We start from the raw sequence: 19,610 nt of genomic DNA on the forward strand, positions 1-19,610 counted from the left end.
CTATGTAAAAGAACCCATCAAATATTGTCAGATTTGCAATAAAATTATAAGTTACCAACCTCGCATAAATTTCAAATTCCTTTTTTTAAGCTGTAATTCAGTTTGAGAAATAGCTGATACATCAAATTCTAAACTGACCTCAGAATAAATCCAGAGGAATGCTATAAAGTAGGCTAGTATGGCAAAATCCATACAATTCCAGGAGGCAGAACTAAGACTATAAGAAGAAAATGCAAGAGTTAAAAAAAAATTATGCAAATAAAATATATGTTTTTTTTTAAATTAAGTAATGGAACAAAAGATAGAAGACACGATGGCACTGAAGAGTTTCAGGATATTCATATAAACAGGATGAAGATGTCAGGAAAGGTGTCTTTATCAGTGTTAACAAAAAGGGCTTTGTTGACTAGGGGAAAGAGGACAAAGATAACAAGAAGACAACAATTCAGTTAACAATATAGACTTTTAAGGTCATGATCCGTGTTAACTCCTGTGTTTGCAGAGAACTTAGCATTTATTTCTTTGTCAGAAGAAGATTTGATCTAAAACAATAAGAAAACAATTGCCACATCTTGGAGTCAAGTGGAATAATCCAGAAGCGTGGGATAATGGACTGTTTTCAGAGATCAAAATGTTTGCATTAATTCGAAAAAAAAAATCTATAGTTTTTTAAATGTTAACTTCATTTATGGATATACTTACAGTTTGAGGAAGTGGACAAAAAATTACCCTCACAGTCTAGGAAACAATTGTAACAAAAATGTAGCGTGCAATATGAAATCTAGTATCTCTAAATCAAAACTTCAATATGCATATTAAACCAAACAACTTCAACAACATCTATATTTAGGATTTTGGTTTTCTGAATAATCAAGGAGCAGATAGTTGAAAAGTACTACCAACCTATCATCTCTGTTGAGAGAGAAGAATGGATGAGCTGGACTTCCTTGTATGAGTAAAACTTTATATTTTTTGCTTATTTTAATTGTGTAAAAGATTATATTTCATAAAGGTCATGTGCAGAATACTGGAGTTATTCACTATAGAAATTTGAACCTTAAGACCACCATTCAGTAGAGATAGAAACTTCTTGAGCAGTCTTATAAAATGTATAAAATCTTCAGTATCTCTGAAGACACCATAACAGAACTTGTAAATTCCAAAAGCCATCTACACCAAGAACCACAAATCAAGCTCAAGTTACTTCTAAGCTACACTGCCTTTATCAGCATAGCTTGTAAACTGCATCAGACACATCAGTTCATTTGAAGAAATTCATAGGCCACTCTGGCAAAAACTTTTCAAAGGGTCTGTAGAGAATGTTTGGTTTTTTATGTCAAATTCTGCAAAGGAATGATTAGGCACCAATGAATATATAGAGAAATATTTGTACTTCCAAGCTCAGATACTGTATTACTTAACCACTAATATGAAATAGATACATCACACGGTATATCTAAAACAGGGATCGGTAACCGTAGGCACGCAGCCCATCAGGGTAATCCACTGGTCGGCCACGAGACATTTTGTTTACATTGACCGTCAATAGGCATGGACCCCCGCAGCTCCCAGTGGCCACCGTTTTCTGCTTCCCACAGCTCTCATCGGCCAGGAATGGCAAAAACTGCAGCCACTGGGAGGTGTGGGGAGGCCGTGCCTGCAGATGGTCAATATAAACAAAATGTCTCACGGCCCTCCAGAGGATTACCCTGATGGGCCACGTTCCAAAGGTTGCCGACCTCTGAACTAAAAAGTTCTTTATATTTCCATCATATTTCATCAAAACTTGAAAAACTGAAGAGTTCCTAAACAAAATGTTTTTGAAGTAAAGCATGTGTGTATGTATGTATAGTATTAAAAATATATATATAAAGATTGTAAGGTTTCTGGGGCAGGGACTGTCATTTTTACAGGTCGGTACAGTGCCTAACACAACAGGGACAGGACCTGATTGAAGATGAAGACTGCAGGCACTATAATAAAATACCTTAAACAAAAAGAACTCCTTTCAAACATTAGTTTGAAAAGTAAAGGGCTAAATCTTCAGAGGTGTTGCAAAATTCCCATTGAAAGGAGGAGATTAGAAAGTTATGCTGGTTTAATTTAAGGTGTACATTTAAATGAATATAGTTATGTGCAAAATGCAGTGAAGATACACTTATTTTGGTTAAAGAATGGCTTGTTTATATTTGCTTAAGTCTTTATATTAAGAATAACAAAAAAAAAGATACACAGCCTTTTCCCACTGGTTTAAGTATCCATTTTGAACCCTGTTTAACTTAACCCAGTGCAATTTCACTTGTTTTCAAGTCCTCCGTTCCATGTACTTGGCAAATATTAAGCTCTCCTCAGGATTTGGAACAAGGTATTTGAAGGCTGGGAAATTCAGAATCAAAGTTACACAAAATACCTTTACTCAGCCTCATCAACCCATTTCTGTATCCCTGACTACAATATAAGCAAATTGATACAGGTGTACCTAAAAACTATACCTCATACATTTGAAGTAGGAGCTAAAAAGTCACCTATAGGGGGCATGTGCAACATATGCAACTGCCCAACCAAAACTCAGCAGCCACGCACAGACATTGGATAGCTGTATCCAGTTCCTCCACCTGAGCTGCTAACATGGTCTCCAGCTACAAAAGTATGATTCAGCTCAGTATTAGGCAGGTAAGAAGCAGGTAGGAGCTTCAAGCAGTGATCCACATGTAATACAGAGTCCAGCCCAGGCAACTAGACTCTGAGTGCCATAGGAGGTAGAACAGCGTGGAGTGGGTAAAAAAGCAGATAAGTTACTACAGTACCATTTTTAATTCATGATATGACCCATCTCATCAGATCAATCAGGAGGGACTGTATGGTATTAAAAATAAAATAAATAAATAAATAAAAAAACATGCTTTCACATAGTATCCTCGGCATCTAATCAACCAATGTTCACTTCTAACCACTGCTCCACTGTAAGTCACAAAACAATCTACCTCTGTGCTACAGACTAAAAACACCATTATTTATCTCATTTTCCTCCTAGGGTTGCTCTAGGACTCATCACTCACACACATCCAGATATCCAACTGGACACCATGCACTATACAAATATAGGTCACAGACTACATAGTACTTGTTTCTGGAAAACAGGGTATACAAGTTACGTAATCTTCCTTGAGTCACACAGGAGAGAGTATGAGGTTGAGATGTGTAATTTTCAAGAGTGTCCTCTGATTTTCAACGCCTCTAAGTTTGGTTGCCCAACTGGAGATGCTTAGGGCCTGCTTTTTGATAGGCACTGAACACTTGCTCTGCTTCATACCTCTCAGGAGCCTATGGAATTATGGGAACTCAGTGCTTTGTAGGGCACCCAAAAAATTAAGTCATCCAAAATCAGTGGACACAGCTAAATGTTTTAGCTATCATTAAGTGTTACTTTCTCATTGTTATCTTAAGTTGGAATGTTTATCATAGATTTGTATCCACAAACAGATGGATCACAATCTAGTGTATGTGGAAAGAGTTACGGTGGTTGTGAAAAGCTTCCTGTGAATACATCTAGAGGATCTGATGTTGGAGGGATGTCAGCAGAATTTTATGGGTGTTATGAAGATAAACTCTTTTTTCATTCATACACTATTCTCCTTCAAACAAGACAATCATTTTGATTCCTAAACTTAGAAAATGTACATGATTTTCTTGGACCGCTAGCTTTCCACCACATTCTAAAACAGAATACATTACTATTTTGCTTATCTTGTCAAACAGGCTAAGACAGAACATACTATAGAGGGCCTGATCCTGCTGAGGTCCATAGGAATTTTGCCACTGACTTCAGTGGGGACAAGCCTAATTAATTTAAAAACAAAAACAAAACAAAAAACCCCTTTATTAAAGGTATTTCTAATAATCAGAATTGGTTGTGACTGGTGATTATAGTGATTTCTTAAAGGAGGATGAACTATTTTATTTCTTCCTCCTTATAAAAAAAACCCTGTTTTTCCACCTATACAATTGTTTGGCTTTGGTCCTGTTTAAGTCCTTTTATTTGAAAATATTATTTAAGTGTATTTGGGTTAATGTATATCCCTTACTCTAATCTCTATGGAGGTTTTATGTTGTTTTTTTAAGTACTCCTGAGGTACGTGATACTCTATTCTTAAAAATTAATTTATAGCAGCAAGTTTTCTTGTAAAAATGACTTTCAAACTGTGATGGTAGTTGTATATAATTTGTTTTCTAAAGTTTCTGGGCCTCTCATTTGAAAAAAAGTGTGTGTGTGTGTGTGTGTGTGTGTGTGTGTGTGTGTGTGTGTGTGTGTGTGTGAGACCTGCTCTATGTAATCATTATTAGTTTTAACTTGTAGTTTCCTAGTTAAGACCCAGGTAAAGTATTTAAGGATAACAATTACAACAAACTTTATATGAAGCAATTTTCCCTCCCCCCCCCACCACAGAAATTAAACAGCCTCAACTCTGGCTGAACTTTGTTAAATAAAAACAAAAATATATCTTTAGAATTATTTAATCAGCACTTCTTCAGCAATCTGTCCCATATATATAATAGCCATAAATCAGTACACTTTTATTAAAGTGTAGTTTTACTTTGGTGACTCTTGGGGGGTGTATGGAGGGAAGAATCATAGCGTTATATGTTGTCATTCAGTGATGTTCATATCAAAGGTGTTCAGTTTACAATTTTTTTTTCTAAGTGATAGATCTGCAAACTGATCCTAGAATGGTTTCTGAAATTCACCCTGTATTTTTAGTTCTTGCCTCATCGTAAGTGATTGGATTTTGCAAATGGAACTTATTTAATAGTTTTGTTGATGACTCTCCTGCAATGCGAGAGACCGAAGTTCAAATCCCTTATACACTTCAGGCAGAGGAGATAACTTAACCCAGATTTTCCCTATTTCAGTTGAGTGCCCTAACCACGGATGTAAAGCTTATGAGGGCAGTGGCAGTGTCACTACCACCACCAGCCACTGTGTGAATGGCACCTTAATTCCAAGGGCAAATAAAATTTAGCTGAAGCTACTCAGCGAATAGTTGTGTTGAATTTACAAATAGTTGCAGTTCACCAAAAAATGCATTTTTCAATTAATTTATTATTTGCCAAACATTTGCCCATCTCTCATCAAGGCTGAATTAGGACACTTAAGTTTATTTGATGCCATACAAATAATACTGAAAATAAAAATTTAAAAAAAAACTTATGAGAAAAGTAATTTAATACCATTATTTTTACCTTTGACTCGTTCATTTATATCAAAATAGTTAAGAGTATGTTTAATGAAGCAAAAGATTAAAAATTGAATAGAGAGCCCAGTGCAGTTCTTAAGTAGATACTCTTTCCTTTGTTAAATTTGTGGATGAAAATTGTGATTTGTTAGTTTTATTTTCAAGCCATTTTATTTGTTGAATTCTTCAGAACAGTAATGGGTTGTGATTAAAAAACAATTCCAAAACCTGTATGTTCATCAGTTCAGGAAACTCATATTTATAATCATTCCTGTCCTTTGCTACTTCCAGTACAAATTAATGGACTGGGTTTTAGACAAAGTCAGAAGGGTTTTATTCTATTCTGAAAAATCAATAGAATCCAGATTCAAACAGCTACAAACTTAATTTTATGATAATTAGGCTGGGTTTGAAAGTGACTTGGAGTGTCTGAATGACAGTAGAAACTGAAATTTGCTTTGCTTACATAGTAAGTTTACTGCTGAAATTTAGTGACACTCTTGCAGCACAGGCATTATGTCCTCTGGGCATAAACCTCTATTCAACAAGCAACCTGCACTTGCTTTAGTTAAAGAAGTAGTCTTAAGAGGTAGCCCGATGGAGAGTGCATTATAGAAATCTAATCTAGAAATAACAAAGGGATGGAAAATTGGAGCAGGATCTGCATGTGAAAACAATGGTGCTGTTTATTTCACCAAATAAAGACGAAAAATGTATTCTAACTTACTTACATGCTTCTAAATTACATACCTTTTGTAACAGATAGTAGTCTCACTTGTTAATCAATGGTATTGACATTAGTAAATTCTTCTGTGTTTTCACATGTTATGTTATTCACATATTATCTTGTTGAGCTTTAGCCAGAAAGTTCTTATCCAGACCCCAATCTCTAGCAGATATTGGATAATCCATTATCCCAATGCTGCAGGATAGGTAGAGATGGAGACACAGAGCTGGTTTCATCAGCACACTGAAGGCATCTAATCCAAAATCTCCTTATTCATCCTCCCAGTGGCTTTGAATACACAGGGAAGGAGGGATAGGGGAGGAAGAGAGAGAACAGCCCCGATACAGACAAACAATTGTTCATCATAATTTGCTGTGAAGACACTCCAAAATTCTTCCACTTGCTCCTACTAGGGACTACAGGTATGTCAACAAGACCTCATGAACAATGGTATCAAAGGTAGCTAACAGATATAATAAAACATACTGTATATGGACAACTTATTCTGATCAGTTGGTAGGTGGATATCATCAACCAGGGCCATAAAAATATTTTCAGATCCATATCCTACTCTAAAACTGAGATCAAACAGGAGTCTGAAATTGCCAGAGTTCTTCTGCCACTATCTTTGTCCAGATGAATTATATGTATTACACACACATACACACCAAACAGCACTTGGGTCCAACAGTTGTCATGAGTTTCTGAGTCAGCCTAGAACTTTAACCCACCTGTGAACCCCTTTCAATAAAATGTCAAGTCTCGTGAACCCCCTCCTAAAAATGAATATTTCTAGGTATTTTCTCCTTTACCTGAGTATAAATTATAAAAGCAGTGATCTTGGAAATATAAAATTTGTTTATATGCCATGCTTATTACACACTAGTATTAATTATTAATCATTACAGTATTTATTACATTATGAAAATGGCAACATTCTTCCAGGATCTCACTTTGAATAAGCCAGTTATAAGACAAGGCTCCTATGTTTCATCAAGGCGTATCAGATGTGAAACAGCATGAAGATATTTAAGAAGCCAACTCAAAAAAGGGTTCCTCCTACACAAGCATTCAGGGCTTGAGCAGTCCAGGCAAACAACATACGTTACAACAAAGCTTAAACTTGTTCTTCATAATAATTTTAAAAAACAATACTAGCTGCCCATTTAATTTTAAAAACAGCAAAAAATATCCACCTCCCTTTCCATTTCTTATAAGGAGTCTCGAAGTTTAAATCTCCTCAGTGTGCTTAGCTCTTGGAACTCCAGGGGCTCTGGGCTACTGGCCCCGTGCTGCCTGGGGTTCCTAGGGACAGCTCTATCTGCCATTAGGGACTTTTTCCCTGAGAACCCCCTGTAACATTTCACAAACCCCCAGGGGTTCTTCAACCCCAGTTTGGGAACCACTGGCCTAGAAGACTCTTCATTGAAGTCACCAAGAATCCTCAGCCTTAGTGACTCCACAGACAGTGAAGAACCTGAAAAACGGAGACAAAGATTTTCCAGTGAAGCCTCGCACTCTGCATACAAGTAGTTTTATCCCATCAAGGAGTGAAACTGCTTCCCATTGTTTTACATTATCTTTGGAGACTTACATCTACACACACATAATATAAACAGACTCCATAAAATGATGGGCACAGTCACAACTGCACAGGGGTCTCCATTCCTTAATTTGGCATAGTCATCATAAATTAAACAGTTTGAGCACCATGAAGAAGAGGACTTTTGTGTATCCTATACTGAAGCTGGCATGGCCACTCATGGTGAAATCTGAATAGAGGAAACACGCTGTCCTTTCTCAGGAAGGAATTTGTTAAGTTGGAAGTAGTAGGAGAGAGCTGTAGAGCTCTCATGAACACATGAAAAGTGGAGGAAGTAGCCAGATGGAGCATGACTCTCCTTTTGACTAACTCTACTCTGGGGTCCAGCTGATGTAACGCAAGTAGAAAACATTTGGGCGACATCCCTTTAGTAACCAGAGGAATGGAATGTTGGATCAGAAGTTGCCATGACAGTTGGTCTGAATAACGGAGAAGCAGTGGGACATGGAGGTCAGGAGGCAGCTGGGAGGCAGAGGTGCTTGGAGAGCATGAGCACCAACCGGAGGCCCCAGATCCCGGGAACAGGCAAGGCAGTGCATCCGGCCTGGAGAAGCTGAACGGCAGATCCAAAGGGGAGTCTCAGAGTTGGGACTGAGAGGAGGGGAAGTTGGGAATGTGCAGCAACTCTCTCAATCTTCCCATTTCTCACACCAGTTCTTTTCTTTCTCTCCTTCATCTCTACAGCAAATTCCCTCTCCACCACCAATTTCCCCCTCCCCCAGAAAAAAAATCTATTACTCATCCTTACCCCCAATCTTTCAATTCATTTATTACCCACTCTTCCAATCCATCGGTCCCACTTCTGCAGTATCCTCCCACAGTTGTTGTTAGTAGTACCAAACATTTATACTATGGTAGCAATCAAAGACCCCAAGACCATTGTGCTGGACAATTGCCAGAGGACAATCCCTGCCCCAGAGGGCTTACCATCTAAAAGTTTACCTCCCTCCACACCTCCTCAGTTCTTCTAGTCCACCCAGCCTTTCTCCTACCCCTTAATCCCTTCCTACTTTTATCCTCTTCCTGCAGATCATTCTGTTTTCCTTCTCACCTCATCTCCTTGCTGAGAAGTCACAGTAGCCCCTGCTTCTACTTCCTTTGCTTTCAATGCTTCCTCCTCCAGTTGCTTCTAGACAGCTCATTAAAGGGGGAGAAGCTGAGGTCACAGAGAGTACTGACTAGCTGGCAGCCAAAGGTGGGGAGGGAGTTTCATCTATCAAGTGAACCAAGAAAGTAGGTAAGGGTGGGTGCTCAAAAAAAGCTGGAGGTTAGGCAACTATAGCTAGCAGTCACTGGTCAAATCATCCTCCCTACTCCATGAAGCTGACTTCAAGCGCCACCACCTGTGACAGCAGTATCCTTCAGAAGAGCTTATAAAAACCTCAACCCCTTGAAAGCAACATTACTCATTCTTCCAACTCTCACTTCCTATTCTCCCAGAGCCAAATCATTGATAATCTCCTGCCGCTGCCTTTGACTTTATCAGCATTATTGAGGCAGCTAATTCTGGCAAGTGTGGTGGGATAGGTAAAATGCTCATCATGCCTAGCTTCAGTCCCCCCCCCATCCTTTCCCTATATGTGACTTTCTACAGGGGAGCTACCATGAATACCAGGGAAATGCTGCAGAAACAGCAATCCCCATTTCTTAATGTCCCCTCCCTCCATCCACTTGCAGGCATCTGATAAATTTTCATACCTTCTGCCCACAAAGACTGGAAACAGAGGTGTAATCCTGGACTCAAAACTAACACACCTCTAATTAAATTAACTAACATATCTGGGGGAAAATTCCTACAGGCAAAAGTTAGTGTGTAGAGTCTATACAAACAGTGATTTCTAGAGAGGATTATGAATTTCATAACATTATAAATGATAGGAAATAAATGTAAGCATTGATAGTACTGAAAACCCCAAGAACAGTGATCAGATAGAGACACACATCCTTCTGTGAGAGGTTCCTAAACCGTTTTATAGTTTATCTCCCTAAAGATTGCTTGCTAAATCCTAAAATTAACATTTTTTAAATTATATTCAAGTCTTCTTGAGTATGACACAAATGTGAGGGAATTAAAGTCTTTATTGTAAAAATGGTGTGGTTGGGAAGTACATTTAAATCTTGGGCAGGGCAACCTCTTTACATATTTTTTCTCTTGCTTGGTCAATCTTACTTTGTGCTCAGCAGCCTAGAACTACTCAATGAAATAATAATTAATAAGCATTAAAATTTCAATAACTAATACCATGTTCCGTTTTAGCCAAGCCCTAAGTAGAAACTTTTTTTTATTTTATTTGAGCGGGAGCATGCAGCAACAACTAAAGCAGAGGTTGTCCAAGTGTTTCCTTCCAAAGGACCTTTTTCAGATCCTTCTCAAGCTTTCATCTTTCAAACCGAAATTTCTTAGGTTTGTGGTCTCTCCCATGGGGTACAAAATCCTTGAAGTTTTGAGCAAAAATGTTTTGGCCATTTTTGAGGAGCAAAACAGTGATTTCCCCCCCTGAAGTTAGCATTACAGTAGCAACTAGAGGCTGCATCAGAACCCCCAGTGTGCTAGGCACTGTCTATTAAAAAAGAAAACAAAAACCCTGACATAATTAAAAATGACATTGCTAACTCTTTTTGAACAATCCTTGCACTGGTAGGACAGGAACTTGAAATTTGATAAAGAAGTAATGCCGAGGCTGCCTGTTTCTTCTGGGGGTCCAATGATAATGTGTTTTGCTTTGGCTTACTTCATGGATGCTCACTAATTTAATTTTATTTTTTACTGACACCAAAAATCTATTATATCAACTATCTCTCAGTGCATGTGTGTGCACCACACCTATATTGTTGCATATGGTATTGCATGAGGAATATGGAGTCCTCCTTCATTCTGTATAGTCTATAAAGTGTGCTTTTTCAGATGATAGAGAGGACAAATGGTCCTCAGGTTAGGGTTCTAGCCTAGGTCTTAAGAGAGCAGTGTTCAGTTCCCTGCTCTGCTACAGACTTCTTGTGTGACCGTGTGCAACTTACCTAGACTCTGTGCCTCAGTTCCTTATCTGTAAAATAGAGATAATTCCTACTTCACAGGGGTGATGTGATGATAAATATACTGAAGATTGTGGAAACACTCAGAGATTATGGTAAAGGGGCTGCGCATGTATCTAAAATAGGAAAGACCTCCATAATACACAAAAAATGTGCACCAGCACACAAATGAATACAAAAGAAGGCAATATTAACATTGCTTCCTTGTTTGTGCAGGACACTGCTGTTTAGCAAATAGTTCCACTTCAAAAAATGTCTTAGTTTTATCAGTATTCCTTCTAAAACACTTAGGGGATTCCACTTAAAAACTATTTTAGAAGTGTAAAGTGAATAATTCAAGTCAGGAAATACCAAATATAAGGCTGCATGTGACTGATCCAAATCCCATTGAATTAGGTGTGAATCAGTCCACTGACTTCAGTAGGAATTGGATCTGACCTCACTTGCATAATATCATGCAAAATGGTTTTGCTCCCATATCAGGGGCATATTTCTTCATGGATGGTGGCAAGGACACAGAAACCTACTTCCTAAATTCAAGATATGCTCTTTATTCCAAATGTCTTCTATTAGTTTTCACTTTTGTCCTGGGCTTTATTTCCCAACCAGTGTCTTAGCTATGGTGTGACTTTAATTTCCTTATCACTTAATCTCACTTTTCAAAGAGATGATACTTATCTTTATAAAAGTGATTTGACATCTTTGGATGAAAGATAAGGGGTGAAATGCTGCTCCATTTAAAGCAATGGGCATTTGGAAACTGATTTTAGTGGGGACAGAATTTAACTCATAGTATTAAATACATTAAGTATTTATAACTAACAAGCATCCAAACATTCTAATACTGTGCCAGTTTCTCTTGGTATTATTATGGTTTTGATAAGTTGTTACAGTTTTAATTTTTAATAGTCATTTTTAATAGTCAGGTAAAACCTTCTAAAATAAGTTTGCGTGTTTGTCAGTAAAGATATATTTAAGCAAAAAACCCAAACAACTATATAACATAGATGCTGGGAAATACCAACAAGCAACTTTCAGCATGGTGTAAAAATGCTAAAATAATTTCCTTGACTTTTCTTTTTTTTCTGAAGAGCTCAAACCTAGCAATACTATTTAAAATACATATGCTTTTAAACAATTTAACAACTGATATACAAATTAAAAGTATCCTATTACAAATACAGAACTGGATAAAGTAGCCACAAACATACTTTTTTGCTATATATCAAAGATGACTAGAATAACTAATAAACAAATATTATACTGCCAGATAAATACATTATGGTGATATTATATGATCATACAGAAAATGTAAGGTGTTTCAGGTACAGAAATTGCACACTATATTTTGATAAGTGAACACAAAGCTACTTCTCCATCTATTTCTGGTATGTAGTAGAATAATTTTCCTCTATATTATTCTATAAAGTACAGATTTCTACCCTATAAAATACACACTAAGAAACTGAAGCTCTTTTTTCACCTTCTAGATCCAGAATATCCAGTTAAATAAAACTATGTTCAGTAAATACATATATATGTCAATGTAATTATGTTTTGAGCACTGCCAATGATTTTCTAGCTTTTTTTAGTGCACAAGGATTATAAGAAACCGGGAGAAATTACAAGAAAGCAATCAAAAAGTGCCATAGCAGGATTGCTAAACTTTTTAAAAAAAATTAAATACTCAATATCTTCTTGGAACTTTGCTTTTACATAGCATCCTAGTTAGAATCATGGCACTTTTTATCTCATCAACATTTTGTTCCTGGAATCAAAAGTTGTCAAATTTCTATCATTCCTGGCCTTTGGTCCTACAAAGTGAGGAGGGAAAGTTTCCACTTAATGGTGGCTTCAGGAAGAAAAACATCTGTTAAATCAAAAGCATATTGTTATCAGAGTAGGGCAACAAGGGAGACTGTAGATTATCTGATAGGCTAACAGTCCAAATCAATTGTAATTTCTACAAAGTTCCTAACAATTAAGCATGGGATTGAGAAGAAAGAGATTTCAGATGCTGATTTTAAAATGATTAAAATACTAAAAAGAAAGTGATTAAATCTCCAGTGGTTTCCCACTTGGAGAATTTCAGCTTTTTAAAAAAATCAAATGTTCCATATTTACTCTAAAATAAGTGTAAAGTGAAAGTTTAATAGGAGATGTATTACTAACTTCTGCTCAGACACACGTTTTTCGACTATGTGTTTGTCCCGTCTAATCATCGGCTTGTTCTAAATTATATGATAACGTAAATTATCAAGTGGTGCAAAACGGTTTGAGTGTCCAGCAGGGAGTAAACTGGGAATCAGCTAAATGACAGGAAAAAATGAGACTAAGATGTAAGTACGGGTGGGAAACATGTATTTTGTTCGGGGGGGGGGAGGGAAAGAGCCTTTGAACCACTATTTCTCCTTTATTCTCGTGTTTCGTATTTCGACAGCGTTTTATTTTAAATCCCCCGCACTACTTAACTGCCTGACCCGGAGCACCCGGGATCCCCCTTCCACAATGGGAGGAAAGCCACGCCAGGGAGCAGCAGCAGCAGCAGCCTGAACCAGCGCACTAGCGAGCAGCAGCAGTTGTGCCGAGCCCTGTGCGTGGAGCATGTGCGGCGCGGGGGGACAGGGCGGGACGGCGCCCCTCGAGCGGACCCCAGCACTCGGCAGCCTCGCCGCGCGAGCCCTCGGCGAACAAAAACCCTCGACGAGCCCCTGCGGGGCGCGCACCGCCGCAAGGAGCCTGGGGGGGGGGCACCGTGCACCTCGCCCCCTCCCCCCGGCACCCACCGCCTGCGCAGGCAGGATGCGCGCCGCGCAGCGCGGGCGGGTGGGCGGGCAGGGGGATCCCGCGCCCCCGCTCCAGCGAGGAGAGCGGGGGGAGGGGAGAGAGAAAGTTTTTTTGGGGGGGGGGGAGCTGTGCAGCCGGAGCGCGGCAGGGGGAGGGGGCGAGGCCGCTGATTGGGCGGCGCTCGGAAGCACTTTGTTTTTTATGCTAATGAGGGCGGAGCGGGGCTTGTGGATATTTACGTTGAGGCGGGAGCCGCCGCCCTTCATTCACCCACATGGTCCGCGAGCCCGGCCGCCAGCGGCGGACCTGCCTTCGCGCCACTTCACCCCACCCCCCCGCCGCGGCGTCCCGCGCCGGGTGCGGGGGGCCCCGCCGGCGGAGCGGGGCGCCGGGCCTGGGGCGCGCGGGGAAGATGGTGGCGGCGGCCGCTGACGGGTGAGTGTCGCGCCTGGCGCTGACGGGGAACCTGTTGTGCGCGGCGCCGGGGGGAGCAGGGCGCATGGCAGCCGCGGCGCCGCCCGAGCTCTCGCACGGGGCGGGAGGGGCCGGGATGAGGGAGATTTGAAAAGCGAGTGCGCCGCGCGCCGCTGCCGCGCCTCCCCCAGCGCCCCGCCGGCCGCCGCCGCCGCGCCGCCCCCAGCGGGCCGGGATCCAGCCCGGGAGGCCTGGCCGGGAAAGTTTGTGCCGCGGCCCGGCAGGCGCGGGGGAGAGCGGGCGGCCGGCGAACAAAGCAGCACGTGGGGCAGGGGCCGCGGCGGCCCCGCTCGCCGCCCACGCCGCGCCGGGACAGCGGGGCGAGCTGGCGAGGCCGCGGATTGGGCGCGCTGGGCGGTCGCGGGGAGAGGGCAGCGCGGCGGGCTGCGAGCGCCTCCGGGCCCGGCCCCTCCGCAGGGGCTTTTGTTCGCAGGAGGGGCGGGGGCGGCGGGCTCCGCTCCCGCGGGCGGGCGGAGGGGGGGCGGTGGGGGGGGACCGGGCCCCTCGTGCCCGGGCGGGACGCGGGCTCCGGGAGCCCCGCGCTGCAGCCGTTCCAGCCGCCCGCTCGGTTAATTACGAAATCGGCGGCAGCTGCGGGGCCTCGGCGGCGCCATGTTGCCGGAGAGGGAGGGAGGGAGGCGGGGGACATGGCGGCTGCGTGCTGGGGCCGATTGTTCCCTGCTAGGCCCCGAGCCGCGTGTGGGGCAACGTCGGCCCCACGAGCCGCGGTCTCCTTCGCCCTCTTCCCCCCGCGCGGCCCCCGAGAGCGGGCACCCGCCCCGTGTGGGCAGGCCGGGCCCGGAGCAGGCGGGGGCGTCCCGCCGTAGCCGGGCTGTGACCTCCCCACTGCCGCCGGCAGCGCCCCCTGGCGCGCGCAGGGGGTACGGCCGCCCTGTGTTCGCCGAGCACGTGCTGCGGGGTGCGGGCCCGGCCCGGGGGGCTGCAGCACATGGCGCCGGGGCTCCGCGCCAGCCGGGCGCACCTGCCCGAGCACCAGGGATCTGCAGAGACACCCCAGTGCTGCGCGCGCGCGCTTCCCTCTCGCCATTGCCCCGCGCAGAAAGGCCAAAACGGTGGTGGTCAGCCTGCTGCAGCCTTACCCGATGTCTCTGGCGGTGGAGCGGGAGAGAGCCCCCTTTAGCATTTCAACACGTTGGGAACAGGCGGGGCAGTCATATACTGGGATCGATGGGCACGGGATAAAACCGCAGATGTATTTTAAGAAGAGAATGTTTACTATCTCTTTATCCTGAAGGTAGGGATGGGTAGGAAAACATTAATCGCTTAAGTTTTGTGGCTTTGTTTACAATTTCTACGAAAAACAAATGCATTTTGATCATATCTTTGCAGTATCAGTGCATGCAGCAAAAACATTGAAAGGCTTTGGATGTTGCAGCAGAACTTGCATGGAGCTATCAACATTTGTAGTTAAAAGGGGTAAGTTTGTCAAATTGCATGCTACCTGTAGTTTGTAATATCTTTGAAATGTTTGTCAGTTATTTAAGAGTATAATAAATTACATCATGAGCCAGAAGATGGGTTTACAAGACATCTACAATTCAGATGGTAGTGTTCGGAGTCCATTGTCTGATAAAAGGAAGAAAATTAGCTTAATTTCAAGGCTTTGGATGTTTTATTTACTGTACTGCCTCCAGATTACATAAAAACTGTTTATTGTGTTTTACACCTGCTACTCTACTGCTTGTTATCTGTCTAATGACAGAGTAAATCAGCCAACCTGAGGCTACTCCAATAATCCCTTTTTACATTTTTAACTGATGCCACCTCAGTATTCAGTTCAACAAATAGAACTAGTAAATTTTAGATACCAAGCACAACTTTCATTACAACTTGAAGAACAAAATGGCCTACAGACATTAACTTGATAGGTAATGAGTCTTCATACTGATATGAAGATTGTATTGTGAATTAATTATGCTATAGCCTACTTTCTGACTTTAAATACTTCAGTACCACTTTCATTGTGCTGGAATTGCCTTTTAAAATCTTACCTGACTACTTAAGGAACTATTGCCAGTTGAGACATGGCTGTGTTTGAGCAGCTTCTAGTACTGTACTGTTAAGAGATTATAATGGATATCTACTTTTTATTTGTATTAGTAGCTCTGGCTGTATAATAGATAATTCTCAGGTGTAATGCTGATTACTGTCGGCTAATCTCAATCAAGATTTAAAACCACTAGGAAATCAATTCCTTTGAATTGAACATCAAATAGTACAGTGTAACTTCTTGTGCTTTGCATATTTGCTGTATTTATTGTTTGAGTACAGTTATAGCAGAGACATCCACTGAATTATTAAATTTGTTGTGTTTATGATTGCAGGCAAATGTTTGTTTGTCTCCTGTTACTTTGAATTTTTAAATGTTAAATTAATTTCATAGTGTTTTGATGTTCTTTGTATAAATTTGATGGAATTCATCAAACTGGTGGGAGAATGGGGAAGAGCAAAAATGTATTGGTATTGCTTTCTCTCCCCCCCCCCCCCCTTGTTTGTTTTTGAACCCACTTGTTAGCCTGTAGTTTGGATTGTTGTACTATGCTGAGCACTCTAATTCATTTGCTTTTAGGCTAGTTGGTGCTGTCTTGTTACATTTGAGACTTGTTCAAAGTCTGATCAAAGCATTCATTTTGTTCTCCTTTTTCAGCAGGTGCAAATTAGACAACTTATCTTGGGGAGCTACTGAAGATCTGTCACGTCAGAGTAATGTCAAAGTGCTTACAGTGCAGGTAGTGATATAAGAACCTACTGCAGTGAAGGCACTTGTAGCATTATATTGACAAGTGCCACTAGATATCTTGCAGAACTACAGAAATTTTCAAGGTACAATGTGGTATTAAGTGCTTTTTGTTCTAAGGTGCATCTAGTGCAGATAGTGAAGTAGATTAGCATCTACTGCCCTAAGTGCTCCTTCTGGCATAAGAAGTTATATCTTCATCCAGTCACTCAGGCTGATTGAGAATATAGATGTTCCAATAGCTGTTCTGCAGTCCTCTGTTAGTTTTGCATAGTTGCACTACAAGAAGAATGTAGTTGTGCAAATCTATGCAAAACTGATGGTGGCCTGTTATTGTCTACATCAAGAAAGTGAATGTTTTTTACTGCTTGTTTATCTATTTTGGTGGTCTTGCTTTCATAGCAGTTCCTTCAGTTTAGTAAATATGACAGCTCCTGTAGTACTAAAGTGCTTATAGTGCAGGTAGTGTTCAGTAATCTACTGCATTATGAGCACTTAAAGTACTGCTAGCTGTAGAACTACAACTTCAGCATGCCTTCCTATCAGACTAACTTGTTTTGTTTAATTGAACACTGTTCTCTGGTTAGTTTTGCAGGTTTGCATCCAGCTGTATGATACTCTGCTGTGCAAATCCATGCAAAACTGACTGTGGCAGTGACAAGTCAGTGAATAAGTGAGGAAAGTTGTACCCCTTTCTACACAGGTTGGGATCAGTTGCAATGCTGTGTGTGCCTGTAGTATTGCACTTGTCCCGGCCTGTTGAGGTTGGTGGGGACACAGGCTGCAACATCTTCAGTAGTTTGATTATTTTAGGAAGCTACACTGCATTTTTCCAGAAAATCTGAATACCTAATAACGTGTTTTCTGAACTGTTCCATGTAAACTAATGTATGGCTGGACATTAAATGCCAAAGACATTTCTGTATTTGTAAATTGTCTTATTGTATGCTTACTAAATTAATGTTCAATAACAGAGTCTCGTTTTTTCTTTTGTGGATTCCTCCTGTTGTATTGAGTGCCTGCTTACAAAACAGTTAATTCTCAGTAGCCATGCTAAAGGGAAAAATGGGTCAAAAAGCTTTTAGTTTTCAAAGATCTTTCATGCAAGCTTTACTTAGGCTAGCCTAAGTCTGTAGCTGACACTAAAATTGCATAAAGATGTCTGCGTTTTGTCTTAGGTTTTTAGTTCACTTGTAAAATTGTCATATTTTTAAGTGCTTAAACCTCTGTTCTAAATTGGCAATGGAACAAATATGTAATTCTAACTTAAAATTCCATCCAAAAATCCATCACAGGTTCCAGAATACCAAGCTTACATCTGAAAGGCAAAATCTGTCCTTCGTTGATACTCTGGAATAGTCTTTTTGTATGATCATACAACAAATGTAATGTATTACACACCTTTCTACAACCTTACATTCATGTGTAGTATCTCATTTCTGTGAATGTGTCTCAGTCACACAAATACTAAGTAAAAGATGAATACAGTGTATTACATATGTAAAAATGAAAGTGGAGCATACCTAGGCCATCTAAATTACCTTTTGTAATTAAATGCTTTATCCTTTTGAATCCCATCTAAGGAAGATGATTGGGTGAAAAAGTGTATGGTAGCTTGCTAATTGAAATAGACTTACCTACCTCAGAGAGAATGTGTCTATCAATAGATAGACTGACCCATTACATTTTTCCCTAAACTTCACACAGTCCTGGTTGTGCATCCCAGTATCTGCTTCAAAACAGGATTATCAGAGATTTAAAGCTACTAGAATAAAGCCAATTTGTGTTCCAGTGTAAATATTTGTCATGTATAGCTATTGTTTCAATTTGAAACTTTTGATCCCTGCTGTTCTGTTGAGGTCAAGAATCTGTAGGAAGTGGCGTTTTTCACTTTGTTCAAAAATAACAATTTAAATTTTTACACACTACCAATCCCTCCTCTCCTCTTAAAAAAAAAATAAATTAAAAAAAAATCATACACAAATCAAGCCTAGAAAATTACATACTGAAATATGAATATCTTGGGTAGCGTTAAATATGGTATTACTGCAGCTATCATACATCTTGAAACTCAATTTAGTGTTTTTTTTCTGCATCTTTATAGTTAACATTGCTATCAACCTCCTATCTCCGTGCACTGTTTTATGTATTAAATATCCAACGGTTGTAGCCTGAATTAAAAGAAACCCCCAAAAAACTGGAACTTTTTTGTCACATAAGGCTTCCCAAATTCTTCAGTGACATTGGAAACTAGATAGTTTGAATTGGGAAGAAATATTGCAGGAAATGTTTGTATGTAACTCAGTAGGATCACTTAAAATGCCCATGTGTAATTTGCAAAAACGTGTTCTGTTTTTGAGTCTGAAGTGTGACTGCAATTAGTATCTGAAGGAGCAAAACTTATACTGGTGGAATCTTAAATTATCTGTTAGCGCATGTAGTGTTTGTTGTGGAGCACCTGACCCTTAATTTGTTGGAGTACAAGGAAGTGCTCTGCTACTCTTGCGCTTTCTGAAGTGTGTAGAATTGTAATTCAAGAATTAGTAGTTTAGATAAATAGACAAGAGCACAAGATTCTGTGATCCAGGAAGACCGCTTTACCTTGATAAAAGATTACTAGTTCTAACTGATGATCCCAAAATAGACTGTTAATATAACTGGTGTGGGAATTAGAATCCATTCATTTGCTTTTTTGCAATAAAGCATAAAGCAAATTTGTGAGCCATAATTCTGCAAATTATGGAGAGAATGTGATTACAGCATATGTGTTCTCTTAAACACATAGGCAATTGTGCCCTTATTCACAGCAGTTTGTGTATATTAATTGTCTAATATCAGTTAATTTTATTTCCAATTTTTCAATTTGAGTTCTGTTTAATTATATAATTTACATCTACATCAGATATTTTAATTCATGCTTTTCTTAAATGTGCTACTAATCAATATTCCTCTGCCTACTGGTACATGCTAAAAGGTTTGCATGGTTGCTGTATA

General features: G+C 40.6%; 1 long non-coding RNA gene across 3 annotated transcripts; it reads left to right on the forward strand.

Moving 5' to 3' along the window:
- The first annotated feature begins 12,797 nt into the window (after positions 1-12,797).
- Positions 12,798-17,934, forward strand: LOC120396053. 3 transcript variants are annotated; one of them, XR_005592947.1, is made up of 4 exons: positions 12,798-12,936; positions 13,038-13,190; positions 15,209-15,295; positions 16,527-17,934. It is a non-coding gene; the product is annotated as an uncharacterized LOC120396053 (long non-coding RNA). The 3 variants fall into 3 exon arrangements; XR_005592946.1 differs by lacking the exons at positions 12,798-12,936; positions 13,038-13,190 and adding an exon at positions 13,526-13,819; XR_005592951.1 differs by lacking the exons at positions 12,798-12,936; positions 13,038-13,190 and adding an exon at positions 14,859-15,113.
- The last annotated feature ends 1,676 nt before the right edge of the window (positions 17,935-19,610 follow it).

This window comes from Mauremys reevesii, linkage group 1 (assembly GCF_016161935.1).
Source record: "Mauremys reevesii isolate NIE-2019 linkage group 1, ASM1616193v1, whole genome shotgun sequence".
Taxonomy (NCBI): Eukaryota; Metazoa; Chordata; order Testudines; family Geoemydidae; genus Mauremys; species Mauremys reevesii.